This window comes from Ambystoma mexicanum, chromosome 8 (assembly GCF_040938575.1).
Source record: "Ambystoma mexicanum isolate Mex_15411 chromosome 8, UKY_AmexF1_1, whole genome shotgun sequence".
NCBI classification, from domain to species: Eukaryota; Metazoa; Chordata; class Amphibia; order Caudata; family Ambystomatidae; genus Ambystoma; species Ambystoma mexicanum.
The window spans coordinates 1,011,274,365-1,011,289,622 of record NC_090929.1 but is presented as its reverse complement, the minus strand read 5'-3'; the positions used below and the strand labels follow the sequence as shown (position 1 = coordinate 1,011,289,622).

The following is a 15,258-nucleotide window of genomic DNA, read 5'->3' as shown; positions in this document are numbered from 1 at the left end:
ATAGTGCCCTAAAATATACACAGTGGGCCTAAATCACAAATCCTAAAAGTGGAACCCATCTCAAGATACCTGGAGCATCTCTGAGACACCCTAAGCAAATCTTTGTGAATCGTGTTTGGGCTTGAGCATTCTAGAGATGCCACCTAACATGGCCAGTGTTAGGCTTTGTGAATAAGGTACTGTATATGAAATGCTCACCAGCATCTGCTCATGTGCTCCCATGCAAATCTTTCTGAATCAGGACCATTGTTATAAACTTAAGCAGACTATACCTTTGAAAACTAGTAATGTAGCATAGCCATCTTCTAGGCTCCCTTTAATGCACATTCATAGGCACATATTGACGATTTGGATTGCACGCATACGTTGTCCTGTGATGGTAATTCATTTTCAATCTTAGGGTTGTCTTGTCGCTCGTCTTGACCCAAAAAATATATTGGGGGTCATTACGAGGTTGGAGGTAAGGGATTACCGGCACCGGTAAGGGTGCCGATGTCACGGCTCGCTCCCTTCGCTCCCGTTCCCACCACTTGGGGGCATGATTTGGGGTTTATCCCCTACTGGACTTTCCCTCCGAACCTTATGCTACAGTGCTGTGATGAATTGGGAGCGCTAAAACCTTATTTTCCATGTTACTTCCCTTCCGGATCCATCCAGGAAGCAGAACAACGCGAAGCATGAGCTGCTGTCTGGGCGTGGCTTAAATAGCCTCCAAAGAAGTCCCAGGTATGTATCCTTCCCCAACTAGGTATGTATCCTTCCCTGGCCACGCCCGAGTGAAAAAATAGTCCCTATGAAAAAATAGTCCCTTTCAGGTCTCAGGGAGGCCTGAAGCGTGCAGCATGGTCTGCATCAGGTAAGTGCACAAAACACCTCCCTTTATGGGGCTGGCGCCTATGGCGCCAGGACTGATGTCCAACATGAGCCTGGCGCCTATGGCGCCAGGACTGAGTCCAAAGAGCCCCTATAAGGGGCCGCTGGGCTTTTACCCGAGGGCATGATGCCTGCTTCCGGGGGTGCTGGGCCTGGCCTGGTGCTCCGGGGGTAGGCATCATGACATATACTGTCACGGCTCGCTCCCTTCGCTCCCGTCCCCACCACTTGGGGGCATGATTTGGGGTTTATCCCCTACTGGACTTTCCCTCCGAACCTTATGCTACAGTGCTGTGATGAATTGGGAGCGCTAAAACCTTATTTTCCATGTTACTTCCCTTCCGGATCCATTCCAGGTTTTTGGCAGCCAGCATGCTACGTAAATCTAATGACTATGCTTCCCAGAATGCCTGGCTCTCTGCCTCACCTCCTCCCTTGCAGGACAAGGTTGGGTGGAGGATAGGCAACACCTGTGGCTGCAGGTGCAGCAGGCGGCACATCTGAGGGGTGTGCTCGTTAAGGAGCTTTAAAAGCCTCAGTTTACTTCAGTCCAGCGCTGGTCATTGTTGCAGTGTTCCTGTTGTGACTGGTCCCTTGTTCCTGGTTCCTAGTTTTTGTGCCTGGTTCCTAGTTCCTGTTTCTTGTTCCTCTGCCCTGGTTTTCTAATTCATGTGCTTAATTGATTTCTGCTTCCTAGATTTCCCTTTCTGTCTTCCTCTGTCTGCAGGCAGCCTTTCTCAGTGCTTTCCCCTTTGATGCAGCCCAATTTGCCTGTGTTCTCTTTTTCTTTGATGCTGTCCTTTGCTACTGAAAAGGTTGATGCCTTAGTCTTTCCCTTTATAGATTTAGCTTCCTGCCTTTATTCCTTGGAGGGGTGGGAGAAGTTTGCCTTTTGTAATATCGTTTTCCCTGCTCCTGCTTCTTATTTTCTATTGGAATCCATTCCGTGTTTTCCATTGCACTTCTGCATTTATTTCCATTGATTATTAGGTGTGGTGTACTGTTGTAGCTAGCTCCTGTGTGAATGCCTTTGTTTTCCTCACTATTCTATAATTACAATTCTTACTTGCCCCTTGTCTTGAGTCTTATGTATTTAGTTATCCTCCACCCATTGCTGTTATAGCCTTCGGGGTCCCTGTTTGATCAACAGGGTTCGTGGGCTCACTGACATTCTAGTGGTATTTCCAGTCCTCGTGAGTACTGTTTTTAAGTGCTTTATTTCAATACCATCAAGAGTGTCAGCTCACAGATCCTGTCCTTGCTTGCCCTCTACGTGGGTTCAGCGCTGTCAGTATCTGTAATAGCAAAGTGGGTAAGGAGTTTGCCGACTTTCCTTTCAGTCATAAGGAGGTTCTAAGCGCTTACCCCACATCCCTTTTCATATATTTGTATTATTGTTTCACTCAATCTGCACTCCTGGGTTTAGTATACATGAGTCTTGGTTCTTGTGTGCACGTAGTTTGATTCAAGGTTATTCACTGTGCGATTTTGTACACATTTCCCTTGCCATATTCGCTGCCTTTGCACTCACCCGATTAATCCTGACAGAATGACCAGCCAAAAATTCCCATTGAATATGGCAAGTTTAAGAAAGAAAGGCAGAAAGGCCTCTAACAAGTTTGAACAGAAAGCTTCCCCTACATTTACCTGTGACAATCAAATCACTAGTCCTGACTTAAATGAACTCCTGGTCACGAATGGACATTTACGTGCAGAGTATTTTTCCCACAGGATGGCCCGTCTTACATTGCCTGATCCTAGTTCTGTTTTTCATTCTGACCCAGATTCTATGTCAGCACAAGCCTTAACAGCAGAAAACAACACACTGTTAGGCTTATTACACAAGAGTACCTCTGTAGTTGAACCCCATGATTCCAGTTGTGCTTCACCTCAGATTGAACAGTTTCATGATACAAAGATAAAGGATGGAGGGGTCCCTTGCATAACCTCTGTTTTCTACCCTCAGTCTAAAGCATACTCCTTTGCACAAGTACATACTGTAGTCCCTAATGCCAAGAGGTCTGAGGTCAATAGTTTGCTTAAGGGAAACACAGATCAAGTTGGCAAGAGAAAGTATAAATCACAGAACCTGCAAGCAGTAGATGACAATGTACAATCAGTGAACATCCAGATTGCTAGTGCAGGATCCAGCCCTGATGCCACCATGCCTCCCCCTTTGCCTACTGATAGTGATGTACAGTTAATGCAGGGCATGCTAAAAGCTAAGCTTGAGGAATTAAGACAAGAATTCATTTCTTTACAAGAGGAGAATAAGACCTTGCAGTCTTTACTGAACACGCCTCAGACTTTATCTGTTGATGTTGATGAAGTGAACACTGTTCAGCCCCTGAGTGCAGAGACTTCGGTAAACCCTGATATTTGTCAACATGTAAGACCTATTGGGAGTGAAAGTCTTTCTTCTAGCACAGCGCTTAATCTGGGCACAGTTTCTGACAATTGTCCTGCTGTTTGTCCGGGATTGCAGTTAGCTGAAGATATACTAGAAACTCCTTTACCTAAGGTTTCCAGTGTAGCAGCTCGTCATAATCCTGAGCTAGCACACATACAAGCTTCTGATTTCCAAACACAATCCACAATGGTGGCATACACAGATTCAGTCACTACAGTAGGCTTAGACCCTGCTCTTGATCCAGCTGCTGAGACTGAAGTAGAGGTTCAAGCTAATGTGGAAAACGATGTTACCTCTGGGTTCACTCTTCCTTCTGTCAACTCTGATCACAACGAACAGTCAGAGACAGTACAACATTCATGTTCTGATGGACTCATTCTACAGTATACAGAACCAAAGACTCGGCAGGAGATTCCTGGACTGTTGATTGTTAATCTGCCACTTTCAGAAGCCAAGACAGAGGAATGGACAATTGACGAAATCCTGATTAACAGAGACTTTACTATGGTGATTCCTCTGGTTGATTTTGACTTCTACAAAGGAAGAGACTCTGAGTCACCCACTAAGGAAAGTGACTGCAAGGGTACAGCCTAGTCTTTGGCTACTGGTGCCAAGGAGTCTACTACCCTAAAGGTGCCCACCATTCCTGACCCACAAATGTGTCTGTCAACTTCTGATATTTCTGTCTGTTCCCCTACAAACATTGACTCTTCTATGATCCAATCCACAGCCCTGCAGTCATCTTTGGCACACGTGTCTTCAATGAATGAACCGCTGCCATGTCTGCCATTTACTCAAGAGCCTCCATCATGCACGTGGTCAGTCCCAAGGACCCTGACATGTTTGGATTCAACTACCGAGATTGCTGCAACTTGCATGCCTTCAGCCTCAAAGTTTCCTCTGGCCTGCCTGTCTTCAGCTACAGTGACTCATCCAGAAGATCATCCTTCAGCCAGAGAGCCTCCGGTAGCCCATCATAAGTGCATGTCTTCAGTCCCAGAGCCTACTGCTTGTTTGCCTTCAGTTCATGAGACACCGGTATCCTGCTTAGCCTCGCTTTCAATATCAGAGGTATACCTGTCTACACCATCAGATCCTGCTGTATTTTCTACCACTCCAAAGAGTCCTCCTGAATCCCAACCATTTACTGCCGACGAACGTCCAGCATGCCTTTCTTATGCTGCAGGGGGATCACCAGAATGCCTGCCTTTTATACAAGACGATCCTCCCAACTGCTCCACTTTAGCATCAGAGCCTCCTGAATATGCAGCATCAGAGTTTGAGACTTTTGCCAGCTCCTGCTTCAGAGTCATCAAGTTGGCCGAAGTGATGGGTCAGAACCACTCACCTGGGTATACACAGGGAGTGGTGCAGACCGGTGTATTACCTGCAGGACTTATGCAACAGAATTCCGCCAAGAAGGACCAGTCGAGTGCTAGCAGCCAAAGGACGGGAATGACTGCTGCAGTTCAAGATATGCCTGTTATTGCTCCTGCTGCGAGTGTGCCTGATGTACCAAGTACTGCATCTATCACTTCTATCAGTACGCCAAATGTCCCTGCTGTCGTATCCCACGTGCAACAAAGTGGCTACACAACTGTCACCAGGAGTACCAGCCTCGTACAACCCATTGGACTTCCAGGCCTCCAAGGAGTAGAACATGTGCAGGCAAACCTTAATCACTTTCAACCACAAGCCTTTTCCCAGATGGATGACAGAAGAAAATACAAACCTCTACCTCGGCAGCCACCTTCTTTAATTGCTGAACATAAACATTTCCTGAAGCCTCCCGCATGTCCGCTCCCAGTGACCGAGTTTCCTGGGCCTTCCAACTCGGCTTCAGATCCTGCAAGTCCTTCATGCCTTTCTTCGACCCTTCAATATCTTCCTCACCAGACGCCTGCCTATGACTTTTCTAGACTGCCGCCTGATTCTATGCATTCCAGTCCATCTGCCTTTGCACATAGGCCACCATTTCCTTCAGTGCCACCTCCAAAGAAAAGGCACTCCCATCATGGAAAGAAGATGTCTCGTGCGGGTGACGGGCGCCCGAAGACGGCCGTGGGAGGGGGTATACTGTAACGCTCACCTGGTTCCCACGGGGGCGCTGGTCTAGTCTGGATTGCTGTGGCCTCTTCTAGCGTGATGCGCAGGACCCGGAAGACCGATTGGACAGGACCTCCAAATCGTGCTTGCCTGGCCCGTAGGAATATCCTTCTGCAGATGAGAAAGGGGATTAACAGTCTGCAGAATAGTGTGCTAGCTCCCCCCTTTCCCCCTTCGTTCCTCTCTAACTTCCTCCAAACCCCGGTTTAAGCTCACCTTATGGTTTGGAAGGATGAACTCTCCATTCTGCTTCTGGTGCAGGGGCGCACGTTCGTCCAGTTACTTCACTGGTTTTCAGAATGGCGCTGGCAAAATCCACTTGACTTTCCTGAGCGATGCGCCGTAAGTATGAAAGTTCAAAGTTCAAGTGAGGCCCCCTTTATGTTGTCTTTCTAACCTGTGATCTGTCCTTTATTTCAGGTGCAGAATGAAGGCGATGTGTCGAGGGGTTAAACTGCCGAGGTGAGTAGTGATGAGGGCGATCCCTCTAAATGTCCTTATCATTCCCCAGAAATGTCTCTTGTCCTTTCCCCATAGGGGCCGGGGTACGGTACCTGCCAACGGGGCGGCGCCGACCCGAAATGTGGAAGAAAAGCCGGTAAGTATTATGGCTGTTAATCAGGCTTTCCTTCTGTGTTCCTTCTGCTCACCTTTTGTTTCTTCCTCTCTCCCCTAGGTGCAGAGATATGGCGTCCGATGCTGACAGCCGTGATGGAGCCGGGAGATGTCTCGAGGACAGGTGAGAGAAGCGTGGCGCTGCAGCGAGCAACGCGATGCTTTTAAATGGAAGTCTTTCTTCAGGGATGCTGGCGAGAAGATTCCGGATGCAGGTAAGATGTTTGAAATAGTCCTTGGTTTTCACCTTTCTCTTCTCTTCCTTCCTTGCAGGTCTTCCAGGTTCGAGGCGGGCGTGGCTGGAGTCCAGGAGCAGGAGCAGACACGGTGAGCGTTAAGATGCAGGAAGCAGAACAACGCGAAGCATGAGCTGCTGTCTGGGCGTGGCTTAAATAGCCTCCAAAGAAGTCCCAGGTATGTATCCTTCCCCAACTAGGTATGTATCCTTCCCTGGCCACGCCCGAGTGAAAAAATAGTCCCTATGAAAAAATAGTCCCTTTCAGGTCTCAGGGAGGCCTGAAGCGTGCAGCATGGTCTGCATCAGGTAAGTGCACAAAACACCTCCCTTTATGGGGCTGGCGCCTATGGCGCCAGGACTGATGTCCAACATGAGCCTGGCGCCTATGGCGCCAGGACTGAGTCCAAAGAGCCCCTATAAGGGGCCGCTGGGCTTTTACCCGAGGGCATGATGCCTGCTTCCGGGGGTGCTGGGCCTGGCCTGGTGCTCCGGGGGTAGGCATCATGACATATACTGTCACGGCTCGCTCCCTTCGCTCCCGTCCCCACCACTTGGGGGCATGATTTGGGGTTTATCCCCTACTGGACTTTCCCTCCGAACCTTATGCTACAGTGCTGTGATGAATTGGGAGCGCTAAAACCTTATTTTCCATGTTACTTCCCTTCCGGATCCATTCCAGGTTTTTGGCAGCCAGCATGCTACGTAAATCTAATGACTATGCTTCCCAGAATGCCTGGCTCTCTGCCTCACCTCCTCCCTTGCAGGACAAGGTTGGGTGGAGGATAGGCAACACCTGTGGCTGCAGGTGCAGCAAGCGGCACACCTGAGGGGTGTGCTCATTAAGGAGCTTTAAAAGCCTCAGTTTACTTCAGTCCAGCGCTGGTCATTGTTGCAGTGTTCCTGTTGTGACTGGTCCCTTGTTCCTGGTTCCTAGTTTTTGTGCCTGGTTCCTAGTTCCTGTTTCTTGTTCCTCTGCCCTGGTTTTCTAATTCATGTGCTTAATTGATTTCTGCTTCCTAGATTTCCCTTTCTGTCTTCCTCTGTCTGCAGGCAGCCTTTCTCAGTGCTTTCCCCTTTGATGCAGCCCAATTTGCCTGTGTTCTCTTTTTCTTTGATGCTGTCCTTTGCTACTGAAAAGGTTGATGCCTTAGTCTTTCCCTTTATAGATTTAGCTTCCTGCCTTTATTCGTTGGAGGGGTGGGAGAAGTTTGCCTTTTGTAATATCGTTTTCCCTGCTCCTGCTCCTTATTTTCTATTGGAATCCATTCCATGTTTTCCCTTGCACTTCTGCATTTATTTCCATTGATTATTAGGTGTGGTGTACTGTTGTAGCTAGCTCCTGTGTGAATGCCTTTGTTTTCCTCATCCATTGATTATTAGGTGTGGTGTACTGTTGTAGCTAGCTCCTGTGTGAATGCCTTTGTTTTCCTCACTATTCTATAATCACAATTCTTACTTGCCCCTTGTCTTGAGTCTTATGTATTTAGTTATCCTCCACCCATTGCTGTTATAGCCTTCGGGGTCCCTGTTTGATCAACACGGTTCGTGGGCTCACTGACATTCTAGTGGTATTTCCAGTCCTCCTGAGTACTGTTTTTAAGTTCTTTATTTCAATACCATCAAGAGTGTAGGCTCACAGATCCTGTCCTTGCTTGCCCTCTACGTGGGTTCAGCGTTGTCAGTATCTGTAATAGCAAAGTGGGTAAGGAGTTTGCCGTCTTTCCTTTCAATCATAAGGAGGTTCTAAGCGCTTACCCCACATCCCTTTTCATATATTTGTATTATTGTTTCACTCAATCTGCACTCCTGGGTTTAGTATACATGAGTCTTGGTTCTTGTGTGCACGTAGTTTGATTCAAGGTTATTCACTGTGCGATTTTGTACACATTTCCCTTGCCATATTCGCTGCCTTTGCACTCACCCGATTAATCCTGACAGAATGACCAGCCAAAAATTCCCATTGAATATGGCAAGTTTAAGAAAGAAAGGCAGAAAGGCCTCTAACAAGTTTGTACAGAAAGCTTCCCCTACATTTACCTGTGACAATCAAATCACTAGTCCTGACTTAAATGAACTCCTGGTCACGAATGGACATTTACGTGCAGAGTATTTTTCCCACAGGATGGCCCGTCTTACATTGCCTGATCCTAGTTCTGTTTTTCATTCTGACCCAGATTCTATGTCAGCACAAGCCTTAGCAGCAGAAAACAACACACTGTTAGGCTTATTACACAAGAGTACCTCTGTAGTTGAACCCCATGATTCCAGTTGTGCTTCACCTCAGATTGAACAGTTTCATGATACAAAGATAAAGGATGGAGGGGTCCCTTGTATAACCTCTGTTTTCTACCCTCAGTCTAAAGCATACTCCTTTGCACAAGTACATACTGTAGTCCCTAATGCCAAGAGGTCTGAGGTCAATAGTTTGCTTAAGGGAAACACAGATCAAGTTGGCAAGAGAAAGTATAAATCACAGAACCTGCAAGCAGTAGATGACAATGTACAATCAGTGAACATCCAGATTGCTAGTGCAGGATCCAGCCCTGATGCCACCATGCCTCCCCCTTTGCCTACTGATAGTGATGTACAGTTAATGCAGGGCATGCTAAAAGCTAAGCTTGAGGAATTAAGACAAGAATTCATTTTTTTACAAGAGGAGAATAAGACCTTGCAGTCTTTACTGAACACGCCTCAGACTTTATCTGTTGATGTTGATGAAGTGAACACTGTTCAGCCCCTGAGTGCAGAGACTTCGGTAAACCCTGATATTTGTCAACATGTAAGACCTATTGGGAGTGAAAGTCTTTCTTCTAGCACAGCGCTTAATCTGGGCACAGTTTCTGACAATTGTCCTGCTGTTTGTCCGGGATTGCAGTTAGCTGAAGATATACTAGAAACTCCTTTACCTAAGGTTTCCAGTGTAGCAGCTCGTCATAATCCTGAGCTAGCACACATACAAGCTTCTGATTTCCAAACACAATCCACAATGGTGGCATACACAGATTCAGTCACTACAGTAGGCTTAGACCCTGCTCTTGATCCAGCTGCTGAGACTGAAGTAGAGGTTCAAGCTAATGTGGAAAACGATGTTACCTCTGGGTTCACTCTTCCTTCTGTCAACTCTGATCACAACGAAGAGTCAGAGACAGTACAACATTCATGTTCTGATGGACTCATTCTACAGTATACAGAACCAAAGACTCGGCAGGAGATTCCTGGACTGTTGATTGTTAATCTGCCACTTTCAGAAGCCAAGACAGAGGAATGGACAATTGACGAAATCCTGATTAACAGAGACTTTACTATGGTGATTCCTCTGGTTGATTTTGACTTCTACAAAGGAAGAGACTCTGAGTCACCCACTAAGGAAAGTGACTGCAAGGGTACAGCCTAGTCTTTGGCTACTGGTGCCAAGGAGTCTACTACCCTAAAGGTGCCCACCATTCCTGAGCCACAAATGTGTCTGTCAACTTCTGATATTTCTGTCTGTTCCCCTACAAACATTGACTCTTCTATGATCCAATCCACAGCCCTGCAGTCATCTTTGGCACACGTGTCTTCAATCAATGAACCGCTGCCATGTCTGCCACTTACTCAAGAGCCTCCATCATGCACATGGTCAGTCCCAAGGACCCTGACATGTTTGGATTCAACTACCGAGATTGCTCCAACTTGCATGCCTTCAGCCTCAAAGTTTCCTCTGGCCTGCCTGTCTTCAGCTACAGTGACTCATCCAGAAGATCATCCTTCAGCCAGAGAGCCTCCGGTAGTCCATCATAAGTGCATGTCTTCAGTCCCAGAGCCTACTGCTTGGTTGCCTTCAGTTCATGAGACACCGGTATCCTGCTTAGCCTCGCTTCCAATATCAGAGGTATACCTGTCTACACCATCAGATCCTGCTGTATTTTCTACCACTCCAAAGAGTCCTCCTGAATCCCAACCATTTACTGCCGACGAACGTCCAGCATGCCTTTCTTATGCTGCAGGGGGATCACCAGAATGCCTGCCTTTTATACAAGACGATCCTCCCAACTGCTCCACTTTAGCATCAGAGCCTCCTGAATATGCAGCATCAGAGTTTGAGACTTTTGCCAGCTCCTGCTTCAGAGTCATCAAGTTGGCCGAAGTGATGGGTCAGAACCACTCACCTGGGTATACACAGGGAGTGGTGCAGACCGGTGTATTACCTGCAGGACTTATGCAACAGAATTCCGCCAAGAAGGACCAGTCGAGTGCTAGCAGCCAAAGGACGGGAATGACTGCTGCAGTTCAAGATATGCCTGTTATTGCTCCTGCTGCGAGTGTGCCTGATGTACCAAGTACTGCGTCTATCACTTCTATCAGTACGCCAAATGTCCCTGCTGTCGTATCCCACGTGCAACAAAGTGGCTACACAACTGTCACCAGGAGTACCAGCCTCGTACAACCCATTGGACTTCCAGGCCTCCAAGGAGTAGAACATGTGCAGGCAAACCTTAATCACTTTCAACCACAAGCCTTTTCCCAGATGGATGACAAAAGAAAATACAAACCTCTACCTCGGCAGCCACCTTCTTTAATTGCTGAACATAAACATTTCCTGAAGCCTCCCGCATGTCCGCTCCCAGTGACCGAGTTTCCTGGGCCTTCCAACTCGGCTTCAGATCCTGCAAGTCCTTCATGCCTTTCTTCGACCCTTCAATATCTTCCTCACCAGACGCCTGCCTATGACTTTTCTAGACTGCCGCCTGATTCTATGCATTCCAGTCCATCTGCCTTTGCACATAGGCCACCATTTCCTTCAGTGCCACCTCCAAAGAAAAGGCACTCCCATCATGGAAAGAAGATGTCTCGTGCGGGTGACGGGCGCCCGAAGACGGCCGTGGGAGGGGGTATACTGTAACGCTCACCTGGTTCCCACGGGGGCGCTGGTCTAGTCTGGATTGCTGTGGCCTCTTCTAGCGTGATGCGCAGGACCCGGAAGACCGATTGGACAGGACCTCCAAATCGTGCTTGCCTGGCCCGTAGGAATATCCTTCTGCAGATGAGAAAGGGGATTAACAGTCTGCAGAATAGTGTGCTAGCTCCCCCCTTTCCCCCTTCGTTCCTCTCTAACTTCCTCCAAACCCCGGTTTAAGCTCACCTTATGGTTTGGAAGGATGAACTCTCCATCCTGCTTCTGGTGCAGGGGCGCACGTTTGTCCAGTTACTTCACTGGTTTTCAGAATGGCGCTGGCAAAATCCACTTGACTTTCCTGAGCGATGCGCCGTAAGTATGAAAGTTCAAAGTTCAAGTGAGGCCCCCTTTATGTTGTCTTTCTAACCTGTGATCTGTCCTTTATTTCAGGTGCAGAATGAAGGCGATGCGTCTAGGGGTTAAACTGCCAAGGTGAGTAGTGATGAGGGCGATCCCTCTAAATGTCCTTATCATTCCCCAGAAATGTCTCTTGTCCTTTCCCCATAGGGGCCGGGGTACGGTACCTGCCAACGGGGCGGCGCCGACCCGAAATGTGGAAGAAAAGCCGGTAAGTATTATGGCTGTTAATCAGGCTTTCCTTCTGTGTTCCTTCTGCTCACCTTTTGTTTCTTCCTCTCTCCCCTAGGTGCAGAGATATGGCGTCCGATGCTGACAGCCGTGATGGAGCCGGGAGATGTCTCGAGGACAGGTGAGAGAAGCGTGGCGCTGCAGCGAGCAACGCGATGCTTTTAAATGGAAGTCTTTCTTCAGGGATGCTGGCGAGAAGATTCCGGATGCAGGTAAGATGTTTGAAATAGTCCTTGGTTTTCACCTTTCTCTTCTCTTCCTTCCTTGCAGGTCTTCCAGGTTCGAGGCGGGCGTGGCTGGAGTCCAGGAGCAGGAGCAGACACGGTGAGCGTTAAGCTGCAGGAAGCAGAACAACGCGAAGCATGAGCTGCTGTCTGGGCGTGGCTTAAATAGCCTCCAAAGAAGTCCCAGGTATGTATCCTTCCCCAACTAGGTATGTATCCTTCCCTGGCCACGCCCGAGTGAAAAAATAGTCCCTATGAAAAAATAGTCCCTTTCAGGTCTCAGGGAGGCCTGAAGCGTGCAGCATGGTCTGCATCAGGTAAGTGCACAAAACACCTCCCTTTATGGGCCTGGCGCCTATGGCGCCAGGACTGATGTCCAACATGAGCCTGGCGCCTATGGCGCCAGGACTGAGTCCAAAGAGCCCCTATAAGGGGCCGCTGGGCTTTTACCCGAGGGCATGATGCCTGCTTCCGGGGGTGCTGGGCCTGGCCTGGTGCTCCGGGGGTAGGCATCATGACATATACTGTCACGGCTCGCTCCCTTCGCTCCCGTCCCCACCACTTGGGGGCATGATTTGGGGTTTATCCCCTACTGGACTTTCCCTCCGAACCTTATGCTACAGTGCTGTGATGAATTGGGAGCGCTAAAACCTTATTTTCCATGTTACTTCCCTTCCGGATCCATTCCAGGTTTTTGGCAGCCAGCATGCTACGTAAATCTAATGACTATGCTTCCCAGAATGCCTGGCTCTCTGCCTCACCTCCTCCCTTGCAGGACAAGGTTGGGTGGAGGATAGGCAACACCTGTGGCTGCAGGTGCAGCAAGCGGCACACCTGAGGGGTGTGCTCATTAAGGAGCTTTAAAAGCCTCAGTTTACTTCAGTCCAGCGCTGGTCATTGTTGCAGTGTTCCTGTTGTGACTGGTCCCTTGTTCCTGGTTCCTAGTTTTTGTGCCTGGTTCCTAGTTCCTGTTTCTTGTTCCTCTGCCCTGGTTTTCTAATTCATGTGCTTAATTGATTTCTGCTTCCTAGATTTCCCTTTCTGTCTTCCTCTGTCTGCAGGCAGCCTTTCTCCGTGCTTTCCCCTTTGATGCAGCCCAATTTGCCTGTGTTCTCTTTTTCTTTGATGCTGTCCTTTGCTACTGAAAAGGTTGATGCCTTAGTCTTTCCCTTTATAGATTTAGCTTCCTGCCTTTATTCCTAGGAGGGGTGGGAGAAGTTTGCCTTTTGTAATAGCGTTTTCCCTGCTCCTGCTCCTTATTTTCTATTGGAATCCATTCCATGTTTTCCCTTGCACTTCTGCATTTATTTCCATTGATTATTAGGTGTGGTGTACTGTTGTAGCTAGCTCCTGTGTGAATGCCTTTGTTTTCCTCATCCATTGATTATTAGGTGTGGTGTACTGTTGTAGCTAGCTCCTGTGTGAATGCCTTTGTTTTCCTCACTATTCTATAATCACAATTCTTACTTGCCCCTTGTCTTGAGTCTTATGTATTTAGTTATCCTCCACCCATTGCTGTTATAGCCTTCGGGGTCCCTGTTTGATCAACAGGGTTCGTGGGCTCACTGACATTCTAGTGGTATTTCCAGTCCTCGTGAGTACTGTTTTTAAGTTCTTTATTTCAATACCATCAAGAGTGTCAGCTCACAGATCCTGTCCTTGCTTGCCCTCTACGTGGGTTCAGCGCTGTCAGTATCTGTAATAGCAAAGTGGGTAAGGAGTTTGCCGACTTTCCTTTCAGTCCTAAGGAGGTTCTAAGCGCTTACCCCACATCCCTTTTCATATATTTGTATTATTGTTTCACTCAATATGCCCTCCTGGGTTTAATATACATGAGTCTTGGTTCTTGTGTGCACGTAGTTTGATTCAAGGTTATTCACTGTGCGATTTTGTGCACATTTCCCTTGCCATATTCGCTGCCTTTGCACTCACCCGATTAATCCTGACAGCCGATGCCGGTAATCCCTTACCTCCGTATTCCGAGTTCCCTTTGCGGGTCCTTCCTTACCTCCTGCTTTTAGCAGGAGTTAAGTACGGGACCCGCAAAGGTACCTCGGAGGTAATTACGGTACCGTAATTTACGGTGCCGTAATTACCTCCTTCCCCATTCCCATTGAGCCCTATGGGGCAGAAATGGGAATGGGGAAGGGCAAAAGGTGAATGGGGAATTACCGGTCCCTGCAACCCTGGAATGGACCGGTAATTACTCCATTCACCACCACCAGCAGCTGATGGACACACACCACAAAAAAAGTGCAGTATTTCCAAAGACAATGAAGAGAACCAAGAAGATGAGGTAGAGGAAGTGCCTACATCTAGCACCCAAAGAGAATCGTGGTTCTGGCCGTTCTTTACCACTGTTGGGAATGTACCAAAGGCTAAAGCTACAAAAGTGAAATTCACTGACGCGGACTACGTGTACACTACTCCTACGGGACCACCTTCATGCGCCGCCACACCAAATCCAACCACTGCAATGCTCTCAGAAAGATTGTTCCTTTCTTAGCAAGTAGTAGGCTGTCTTCCTCTACATCATCTTCCTCAACCAATACTGTAACCACACAGCCTACTTTTGTGGGACACAAAATATCACCAGCCACCTTGCAAGCAATAAAAGAGGCTGTTGATCCATATCTTTTGAAGACAACAGGCCTCTGTATATACTGCAACACACCACGCTACAGGGAGAAGCAATTTCAAAGAATCCAGCCAAACTTTGTAAAATCTTTCAGAATCAGGTCTAAAATAGAATTCCAAGATTTCATGCAGTTTAATTGAGCGGCGCCAAAGTTATAAGCCATCCAAGAACAGCTTTTCACCAACCCTGCAATGCAGATATAGGCACAGATGTCCCAGAACATCTGAAGTGTCCACGAACATCACAGGACTGCGCCTGAACATCCGGAGCGTTTGCAGACTTCGGGGGCGAAAACCACCCGTTATTGGCTTCTTCTGGCCATATCCCATCCCATCCTCAGCAGCCCTTACCTCCACAGAGATTGATTGATAAGTTTGCCAAGTGCAATGTTGTGTTTTTTATATGTTTTTACTGCGGTGTCCGCGGACACCGGCCGCTGTCCACGAATCTAACATGGCGGGCGTTTCCAAAAATCTGACGTACTTTATGCTTTTCACCATCCAATCAGTGGGCACTCTATGTTCGCAGACATCACGTCGCCTTCTAGGCCAATCGGATGCTATCCATGGACCGAACAGGGGAATGGGTCAGCAGAGCAGAGCCATATATCACAAATGTTTGGGACTTACA

General features: G+C 47.9%; 1 protein-coding gene across 1 annotated transcript in view; it reads left to right on the top strand.

Annotated features, from left to right (window-relative positions):
- LOC138472655 (mucin-5AC-like) overlaps window positions 1–15,258 on the top strand; it is a 515,681-nt gene that overhangs the window by 292,880 nt on the left and 207,543 nt on the right. The gene's annotated exons all lie outside the window — the stretch shown is intronic.